The sequence below is a fragment of the Myotis davidii genome, unplaced genomic scaffold (assembly GCF_000327345.1).
Source record: "Myotis davidii unplaced genomic scaffold, ASM32734v1 scaffold196, whole genome shotgun sequence".
NCBI lineage: Eukaryota > Metazoa > Chordata > Mammalia > Chiroptera > Vespertilionidae > Myotis > Myotis davidii.
Window position 1 is genome coordinate 1,669,230 of NW_006288258.1, and position 9,991 is coordinate 1,679,220.

Consider the following 9,991-nt stretch of genomic DNA (forward strand, 5'->3'; position numbering starts at 1 on the left):
TGGACTGAATTTGGAACAGACCTTGACCCTAAGCCGTTTAAGGCCCTTTGGAGAGATGACTGTGAGAGATTACTGTGAGATTTCAGTGGGGCTGAAAGGTCACTGCAGCCCCACTCTCCGCCTCACGCCTGTCCAGCAACCCCCCAAATGGCTTTCTTTGCTGTTTAGCTTCACACTGAGTTTTCAGACCCAACAGACAAAGTGGAAACTTACAGTTTGTGGTTGAAATGCATCATTGGAGCTTTAGCCTGCAGATGTCACAGAGTTAATCTTAGAATGTGCATAACATGGAAAAGTAAGTAAACTTCCCCATCCTGGCTGATGCCATGCTTAGCTCAGTATTTGAGGAGAAGCTGCCCTGGCAGCTTGGTCTCTGCCTTGTCCACTGGGCACTAGTGTGACTTCTCCAGTTTCCAAAGCCTTGCCAGACCGTGGATCCATGGGAGAGACGAGGAGGTGTCATCTGCTTCATTGTGATTTCAACAAGATGCCATTGGCTTACTTTAAAAAAATACATATTTTTATTGATTTCAGAGAAGAAGGGAGAGGGAAAAAGAGAGACAGAAACGTCAATGATGAGAGAGAATCATTGGCTGCTTCCTGCATGCCTCACATTGGGGATCAAGCCCATAACCCGGGCATGTGCTCTGACTGGGAATTGAACTGTGACCTCCTGATTCTTAGGTTGATGCTCAACCACTGAGCCACACTGGCCGGGCCCATTGACTTACTTTTGATAAGTAGAGCAATCTAATGAACCCTCTTACTTTATTCCGAAACTGTAATTCATTTGTTTCTTGGTAACTGATAATAATATAATGAATTAGAGAGAATTGTTAATATTAAACCTTAATGGAGAGAAAAGACCAACAGAAGTCAGTAGGATGGGGATTTGAGTGTGAGCTCTTTGCTTCTCTGTTGTACAACCACTGGACACTACTTACGTTTCAGTTATCTCATCTGTAAAATACTTCCTTTTGCATGTAGTTCATGTGAGGAGTAGATGAATTTATGCATATTACAGTGATTTGTGAACTGTGAAATACTATGTAATTTAACATATTCCTGTTAATAAATTGAAGAAGTCAATAACCTGTTAGCCTCATTAAAAAAAAATGTTTTCTAAGAGCTCATCTTTTGTTCCTCATTTTGTAAACATGGTCCAAGCTGGCAAATCATCGAGAGAAAAAAATGGTTACGGAACCACTGTGATCTCCTCCTGGCAGACACATGACATGCGTCTGCACCTGAAAAGAGGGGATAATAAGACCCACAGCAGAGGGCGGTTTTCAAGAGAACGGGAGTTAATTCTTGCAAAGCACTTAGTATGAAACGTGAAACAGAGTATTCAATTAGTGTTAGCACCTGTTTTTATTATCGTCATTATAATACCTACAATCTGTGGGCCCTTGTGGGGACTGTTTAATTTCATCCTGGGCACAGTGGAGAACCATGGTGAGACCTCAAGCCACTTTTGAATCATTAGTTGATATTCAAAAATTACCCTCATTTTGCACAACTCAAAGTAATGTCTGAGCACGGTGTCTCAAATAGCTGCTCCGCTCTGTTTTCTGTAGAAAATAATGTGACCTTGTATAATCTAGTATAAAAAGTAACTTTAACCAAGATGATTAATATATTACGTACTGAATGGAAGCTGACAATGTAAATGAGTCTTATTAGAAACGATTACAATGTGTTCATAAATTTTTTGATGAATAACTCTCTGCTAACTTATTGGAGCATGTTTAGGTTTTATTGCACAATGGATACATATTTAACACAGGAAAATTACTAAAGAGAAAGAAATATAACATTTCCTACTACTCCACTACACAGAGGTTATTACTGTTATGACTGAGGCATGTATTTTCCTTTGGTTCTGATTTTAAAAATTGCACTCACTTGAATTTGGCCTATGTCTTTAGCATTTAACGATGAGAAGATAAAAGACCAGTCATGAGAACTTACCTTGAATTTAAAAGAAATACAATTAAAAATTTAAAAGCCTAATCCCATCTAGAATCCTGTTTGTAGTCCTGTTTAAATATATAATTTAAATGAGAAGTATAGACAATCTTTTGTGGATTGCTTTCCCAAACTGGAATAACCAAATTTCTTTATATTTTACCTTCTTTGCACCACAAGCAATACATCAAAAATTGTCACTTCTGTATGTAGCTTGTAGCTAAATGATCCTGAAATGTCCAAAGGGAGAGCATTCAAACAATGATTTAAAAGAGGAGAATATCTGAGTTAAATGCATTCTATATAATGATTCAGATAACATGTCTTGTGAATTCTTGAATGTCACTCTGAATATATTTTGTTTCCATCTTCTATGTTGGTTTTACCCCTATACTCCCAAAAGTCCCTGGTAATTATTAGTGACACATTATCATAAATTACTATTTATTCTTTGTTTGATACAGTAGACCCTGGAAGAAAATAAACTAGGTAGAATATTATAATGTCATGGTTGAAAAATACATTTTAGAAGTGTGGATACGCTACTTGTTCAAGGGCAGCCACAGATGGTTTTGTACTTATTTTAATTTGTAGATACATGAACAGGCTAAAATGTCACAATGCTATGCTGTCTAGATAAATTAATCATGCCATTCTCTTCTCTAAACTATTAAAACCAGCCAGGAGTAAATCAAACTTACTTTACTGTAATAATTGTTCATACCTGGATATGAACAATTATTACAGTATTATAATAAAAATGATGATTATACTTATAGCTGAATTCTGTTAAAAGTTAGAGAAGTGCAACACAACTAATAAATGGAAGTAATTTCCATTAACTTGTTTAAGACTATTTCTTCAATTGAATTTAATCCCCAGAAGCTATCAGTGTGATTTCTTTTCTTCCACTTATCCTTTGCATATGACGGTGGATCCTAGAGGTGGGGAACATTAACAACCTGTCATCCCAGTTTAACTTTTATCAAAGAGCAATAGAGGATGACACATGGAAACTTGTGCTTAAATGGTCCACAGCAGTGCACTAGCTTGCTCAGCTTGTCATGTCAAAGAAAAATTGCACCAGACAAGTTAAACAGGCAAGGAAGACTTTATTCAAGACGACGGCAATAGGGGTCAAGACTACTGAGATAGGGGAGAGGAACTGAACTCAATTTCACTGAAACAAAAGGCAGCGAGTTTATAAGCACTGGGTAAGCTAATGGAAAAGCACTGGAGTATGGTAGGGACAAGTTTCCAATGTGATCAGACCATCTCTGTTTGCTAATTGCCACTTATCTACGTTAGACTCTTCTCTTCCCACAGAGATGAAGGTGATAGAGGTACTCACTATCTTTCCTGATTACATTTAAAAGAGATGGCTTCCAGCAAGAGAATGAAGAAGATTTCATCTCCAAGGGGCAGAGAAAGATTTACAATGACACATTTTCCAAAGTAAATGAACAAATGATCTAAGGGAAGGGAGGTCAGGAGCCTACAGTCAGGAAGAAGCCTGTACAAATGTATTTAAGCTGAGGGGAATGTTAAGGTTGTCTTAGTCAGTCACCAGAAAGATGTTCAAGAAAGCTGCCCCATGATGAAGAATCTTTCTTTCCATCTTCCTAGCTCTTTTTATTGATTGATTGATTTGAGGGAAATAAATAGAGGGAGGGGAGGAAAGAGGGAAGGAGAGAGAGAGAGAGAGAGAGAGACTGATTTTTTTGTTCCACTATTTATGCATTTATTGGTTGCCTCCTATACGTGCCCTGACCTGGTATTAAACCCACAACCTTGGCATATTGGGATGATGCTGTCACCAACTGAGCTACCTGGCCAGGGCTGATCTTCCTAACTCTTGATTGATTTTTATTATTAGGCATGAGATTAGGCAGGTGTGGATATTCCAGAAGGGATGAATTATATGTCTGGGATATGAATAGACACACACATATACACATACAAATGCATACATACATAAAATGTACATATACATTCATAATAATAATATATATGTATATATTTCTATCTTTATCTGTCTCTGAGGGGAATGTCTGGATCAAGAATCTCTCTTAGGAAGGAGGCTCTCTGCCCCGTTGGAACAGCGACTCCTATGTAAATAAAATGACAATTCTTATCTGAAACACATCACTTCAATGTTTAAAAATGTTATTGAATCTCTTATTATTATTGTTATTAATTCTCACTCAAGGATGCGTTTTTATTGCTCTTAGAGAGGGAGAGAAATATATAGAGAGAAACATTAATTGGTTGTCCCCCACTCTGCACCCCTACTGGGGATCAAACCCACAACCTAGGTAAGTGCCCTGACTGGGAATTGAACCCCTAACCATTCAGTGTATGGGATGCCACTCCAACCAACTGAGCCACCTGGCCAGGGAACATCTCTTCTGTTTTAATGTAATCATTGCAAAATCAAATGTTTTAATTTCTAGAATAATCAATGTTCTTGTTCCTCACAGTGACCATTTTCAACACTAATTTTTTTCTTTTCTTTTTTTTAAATTTATGTTTGTCATTGAAAGTATGACGGATGATACTAATTTTTTTAAAAAATATATTTTATTGATTTTTTTTTACAGAGAGGAAGGAAGTGGGATAGAGAGTGAGAAACATCCATCAGCTGCCTCCTGAACATTTCCTAGTGGGGATGTGCCCGCAACCAAAGTACATGCCCTTGACAGGAATCGAACCTGGGACCCTTCAGTCCACAGGCCGACGCTCTATCCACTGAGCAAAACCAGCCAGGGCAATGATACTAATTTTGATTGAACACAATACTTAACTGGAAAGAGGAAGGTCATGTGTCATATAGGTCTAATTGATCTTATTTATCAAATAACATGACACAAGGCTTGGAAAGCACATTTAGGAAGAGAAAGTGATAAAACATGTGAGCACACAGAAGAAAGAATGGTTAATTTTTACAGTGGATGAAGAGAAAAGCTTCATGGAAGAGGTAGCATTCCAGTGGGTCTTGATGAATGAGAAGATTTTGATAGCATGAAAGACAGAAAAGGACAGCCTAGATTAGGGTGCCTATAAGCAAAAATAAAAGGTACAAACTTGTATAGGGTGTTCAAGAGCTGTGAGTAGATGCATTAGAACTGAGATCTTACCTCAAACACTTAATGCTATTCTTCCTTTCTTCTTCACTCTATTTTATTTTTATTTATCATTTTTTCTTTTCTGTATACTATAAACCCCCAATCAATAGGAAATAAAATATGACACATCCTGTTTACTTTAAAACCTCCCCACTTCTTTACGTACACCACTGAAAACAATGGTGCTTCAGGTTTATTGTCTGTATCATCCAGCACTTTCATTTTATATGTAGTTATATTTGCATGACAGTTTAACTGTGAACTTGGCAGGACATTTCTGGAGTTACAGTATTTATTTTATGTAACTGGATTATTTCACCGAACATAATGTGGACTCAATATTTGTTGACCAAATTATTGAAATAAAAGTTGAAGTGAAAAAAGCTACCTGAGAGGATCTTTGGGGACCAAAAATATTGACACCTTAATTTGAAGGATACATGTTTACTTACATATAAAATGTAATTACTTTCACTTCTCCTTTCTTTTATAGACTGAATAAACATTCATTAAACTCCTCATATTCCATGTCACTTCATCAGCCCTGACCTTTAAAGATGAATAAAACAAATAATCTATCTGTGAGGTATGGATTGAAGGAGAGTTTATCACATTTTCAAAAAGGATAACCTTTTGACAAATATTAATAGCCCATAATTTGTTAGATATCTTATAATTCCATATGGATGTTTAAGATATCCAAATGAATAAGATTTGGTCTTTCAATCTCATATCCTTTCATGAGAAATCAGAACAATTTAAGTATATCAGCTCTGTTAAATATTGCTATACAATTTCATCTTTCTGCAAAGTCAATTAAGAACAAGGTAGGAATTTTTTTGCATTTATTGATCTGATATATACTGCTGATTCCACAGCAAAGAGATGTCTATGCTCCAAAGCCTATGATCTCATTATAGAATGAATTATAAATTTATTTCAACTCTTTCCTCAATTATTGATAGAATTCGTGTGGTTGAGAATGGTCTTTAATTTTAAGTAGAGTAAATATGATGACTTTGTCCCAGTTTGTCATGTTTTAAACACATGGCTAAATAACTTCATTGCATTTTAGGTGAATTAAAGTCTTGCACTTCTGCCAGAAAAACTGGAAAAATAGATTACTTTATAATGATGATAATATTTATGTATTCATTCAGCAAATATTATTGAGGGAAAAGTATTATCAGATACTGCATTATGCAGACATACTTAAAGTTAAAAAAGACATAACTTCAAGGACCTCACATTCTATTGGGGGAAAGTAACCAGTAAAATAAAATGAAAATACCATACAAAGCAATTAAAAAGGGATGAGCAGAGTATGGTGGAAATACAAAGGAGGAATAATTAAGACTTTATAAGGAAGAAGAGAGTATTCATAGAGAGTTAACATTTGAATTTTTAAGTTAAAATAGAAATTTTCCTGAAAAAGAAAAGAAAAAAAAGCATTTTAAATAGAGAAAATAGGATGTGAGTGGAGCCTGGGTTACAGGACAGGGAATGTTGCTCTAGGTAAGAGACATGTTAGAACTGGGTGGTGTGGCTCAGGTGGTTTAACATTGACCTGTGAATCAGGAGGTTATGGTTCAATTTCAGGTCAGGGCACATGTGGGCTTGATCCCCAGTAGGGTTGTGCAGGAGGCAGTGGAATAATGATTCTCTCATCATTATTTTTCTGTCACTCTCTCCCTCTCCCTTCCTCTCTGAAATCAATAAAAATACGTTAGAGAGAGAGAGAGGGAGAGAGAAAGAGAGAGAGAGAGAGAGAGACATGTTAGAAGCTGATTGTGAATTCCCTTATGTAGCATGATGAAAAGTTTTTCACAGAGTAACAAAAAGTCAAAGAAGGATGATATATAGGTAACTGACAAAGTTATATTCATACTGGGGGCCCAGTGCACAAATTTGTGGACCTTGAAAGGAACCGTGGGGCCACGAGGCTGCGGTGGGCACAGGGGTGGGTCTCGGCCCATCCTCTGCACCCCCTGGCCCTTCTCCCCCAGCCCCCTGTCTGCTGGCAGCCCTGCTCCCACCACTACACTCCCATGGGCTGATGGCGCTGGCCCTGCTCACACCCACTGACGGTGGGGAACGGTTGGGGCCAGTGCCAGCAGCAGGTGCAAGTGGTGGCTGCTGCCCTGATAACCCCTCAGGAGCAGGGGGAGGTGGAGAAACCCTCAGGGGTGATCAGGGCTGGCAGACACCGTTCACACCCACTGAAGGTGCCGAGTGATTGGGACCAGTGCCAGTGCCGGGAGCTGGCAGCAGGTGCGAGTGGGGCCGGCACCAGCAGCAGGTGTGAGTGCCAGGTGGGACTGCAGCATGCAGGAGTAAAGAATTTTCAGTAACCACCAGAGGCTTGCCCCGATGACAGTGACCAGCATCCCGCCATGGTCTGGACCCCCGCTCACCTGCTCCACCACCCCACCACGGCCGACACCCGCCACGTTCCATGTGTGCCCCCTGGTGGTCAGTGCACATCATAGCGACTGGTTGTTAGTTATTCCACAATTTGGTCTACTTGCATATTAGGGTTTTATATATAGAGAGATATTTGGAAAAATCCTCTGATGGTTGAATTGCAAGTGACAATACTCTTGCCAGGAAAGCAGTGGCAGAGATCTGTGTCAAGGCTTTGCAAACGAGAAGGAGAATAGGGAATTTTGAAACAGGACTTGATGCGATGGTTGTGAAAGATATAATAATAATAAATAACCCTTAAAAATTTTAGGGAACTGTGATAATACTAATCTATATTGTTAGTGCAGCTATGAAATGGAAGAACAGAAATTTTTTTCTTTGTGTTTTCCTTAATTGGTTTTGAAGGAGATAGAATGAATGAGGTTGGTGTTGGTCAAGTAAAGTGCAGGAGATAAACCAGAATGCTCATGTACATGAAAAACATGGTGGTTACTGAAAATGTAACCAAGGGTGAAAGCTGATGGACAGCATGTAAGATGTGTGAAGAGGAGTAGGAATTAATAAAACAGACCAAACAAGAATATTCAGAGAAGTTGGAAGAAGAGGCAGGAGAGATTTTTAGAAGCCAACAAAGGAGCAAGCCTCACAGATGACAGGAAGATAGTAGCAGAGATTGCATAAATGCAGTCTGAAAAATAGGCCATTGTAGTTTTTAGTTAAGGAATCATTGTAGACATTTGTATGGCAGTTTCACTTAACTAAAGAGAATGAAAGATAAAATGGTTTAGAGAGTGAATGTAATTGAGAAAGTAGACGTAGAAAGTAGCCTATTCCTTCAAAAAGGATTTTAGTAAATGAAAGGAGGAAGATAAGAAATAAATTGAGGGAGATAGTGAGGCAAGAAGAAATTTTTATTATTTATTCTCGTGTAGAGGAAATTGAGTTTGTTTCTAGGCAGAGGAAAAGGATCAGGGGAGAATTTGGAAGCAGTTCAAATGCTTGGCTTGTCATAGAAAGAACTCCACACCTAAAAACCGACCTGGAAAGCTATCTTCTAGTATTCAATTGGAAAATAATACATAAGCCTATTCAAAGGTTGGTATTTTCAGCAGTGTGGATAAATATCCTGTGTGCTCAGCTTTGGAATCTTAAGCAAAGGGACTTCCTCTGGGGGAAATAAAAGCCCATCCATTGGTCTGGACTGCAATGTTAGTAGTATGACACAAGCCTGGAAACTGAGGTGACTAAGCCTACACCTGAGGGACAGATGACTACTTGGGGGTGAAGAACTAGTACTCAAACAGAGATTGACAAGCATAAACTAGTTCCTTTACTTGTATACTTTTTTATAAAAGAATGCTAATTCTTCCATCTGATTGTCTGAGATCTTAACCATATAAATCTCTCTTAATCTATAACACAGAATAACTGCCTTTTAAGTAGATAGTTCAATCTTCAATTATGCACAACTCAGCTCTTGTTGAAAGTGGGTTTGAGACTGTCAAAGTTCAGGAAGAAAACAAAACAGAAGTAAAACCAATGAATCCCCAAAGTAGTAATTAGTAAAAACTTATTGTGTACACACCAAAAGGCAGGTCATGAACCTGGAACACTCAAACCAAAACATGGAATGAGGCTCAAGGCTATACTGCTATAAAGCAGCATATATAATGAGAAAACAGTGACTTTTTATTCTTCACAGTGATTGATTGTAACATTAGAATTTTCTTAAATGACAGGTAATTGGTCAGTGGCTACCTCATATCAACATTGGGAAATCGTTTGGGTGGTTTTTTTTTTAATGATTTTCATGGGCATAAGCAAGAAATGACACAGGTCAAGTTAGTATTGCAAAAGAAGCTAAATTAAGCTTTGTTTGTAGGACTAAATTGGTTTTGTCTGCTCAGGGATTTTTCAAGGTTTTGGTCTCCATTTTTTATTCTAACAATACAATAAGTGTTTTATTTTATTTTTTAATCCTCACCCAAGGATGTTTTTATTGATTTGAGAGAGAGGAGAAAGAGAGAGAGAGAGAGAGAGAGAGAGAGAGAGAGAGAGAGAGAACAGGATGCGAGGGAAACATCTATCGGTTGCTTCCTGTACACACCCCAACTGGGGATGGAATCTGCAACCCAGGTATGTGCCCTAACTGGGAATCAAACCTGTGACCTTATTGGCGTATGAGAAGATGCTCCAACCAACTGAGCCACCCAGCCAGGGCTACAATAAACATCTTAAAGAATTAGTATTGGAATAGAGTTGCTAACTGGTTGTGGTTTTGGACTCCAAGGGAAATTGGGCAATGTCTGAAGATATTTTGTTTGTCACAACTGGCGTGGGGGCTTGCTACTTGTATCTGGGCAGTAGAGGCCGGAAACACTGCTAAACATCCTTCAAAGCACAAGACATCTTTTCCCTTACCCTTGTCCCAACAAAGAATAATTAGACCCAACATATACATAGTTCTGAGGTTG

At 38.2% G+C, this 9,991-nt stretch overlaps 1 long non-coding RNA gene across 2 annotated transcripts in view; it reads left to right on the top strand.

Moving 5' to 3' along the window:
* Positions 1–3,423, top strand: part of LOC107182540 — an 89,427-nt gene extending 86,004 nt beyond the window's left edge. For both annotated transcript variants that reach the window (XR_001513256.1, XR_001513255.1), the window contains exon 4: positions 3,295–3,423. This is a non-coding gene — a long non-coding RNA (uncharacterized LOC107182540). The remainder of the gene's footprint in view (positions 1–3,294) is intronic.
* Positions 3,424–9,991: the final 6,568 nt, after the last annotated feature.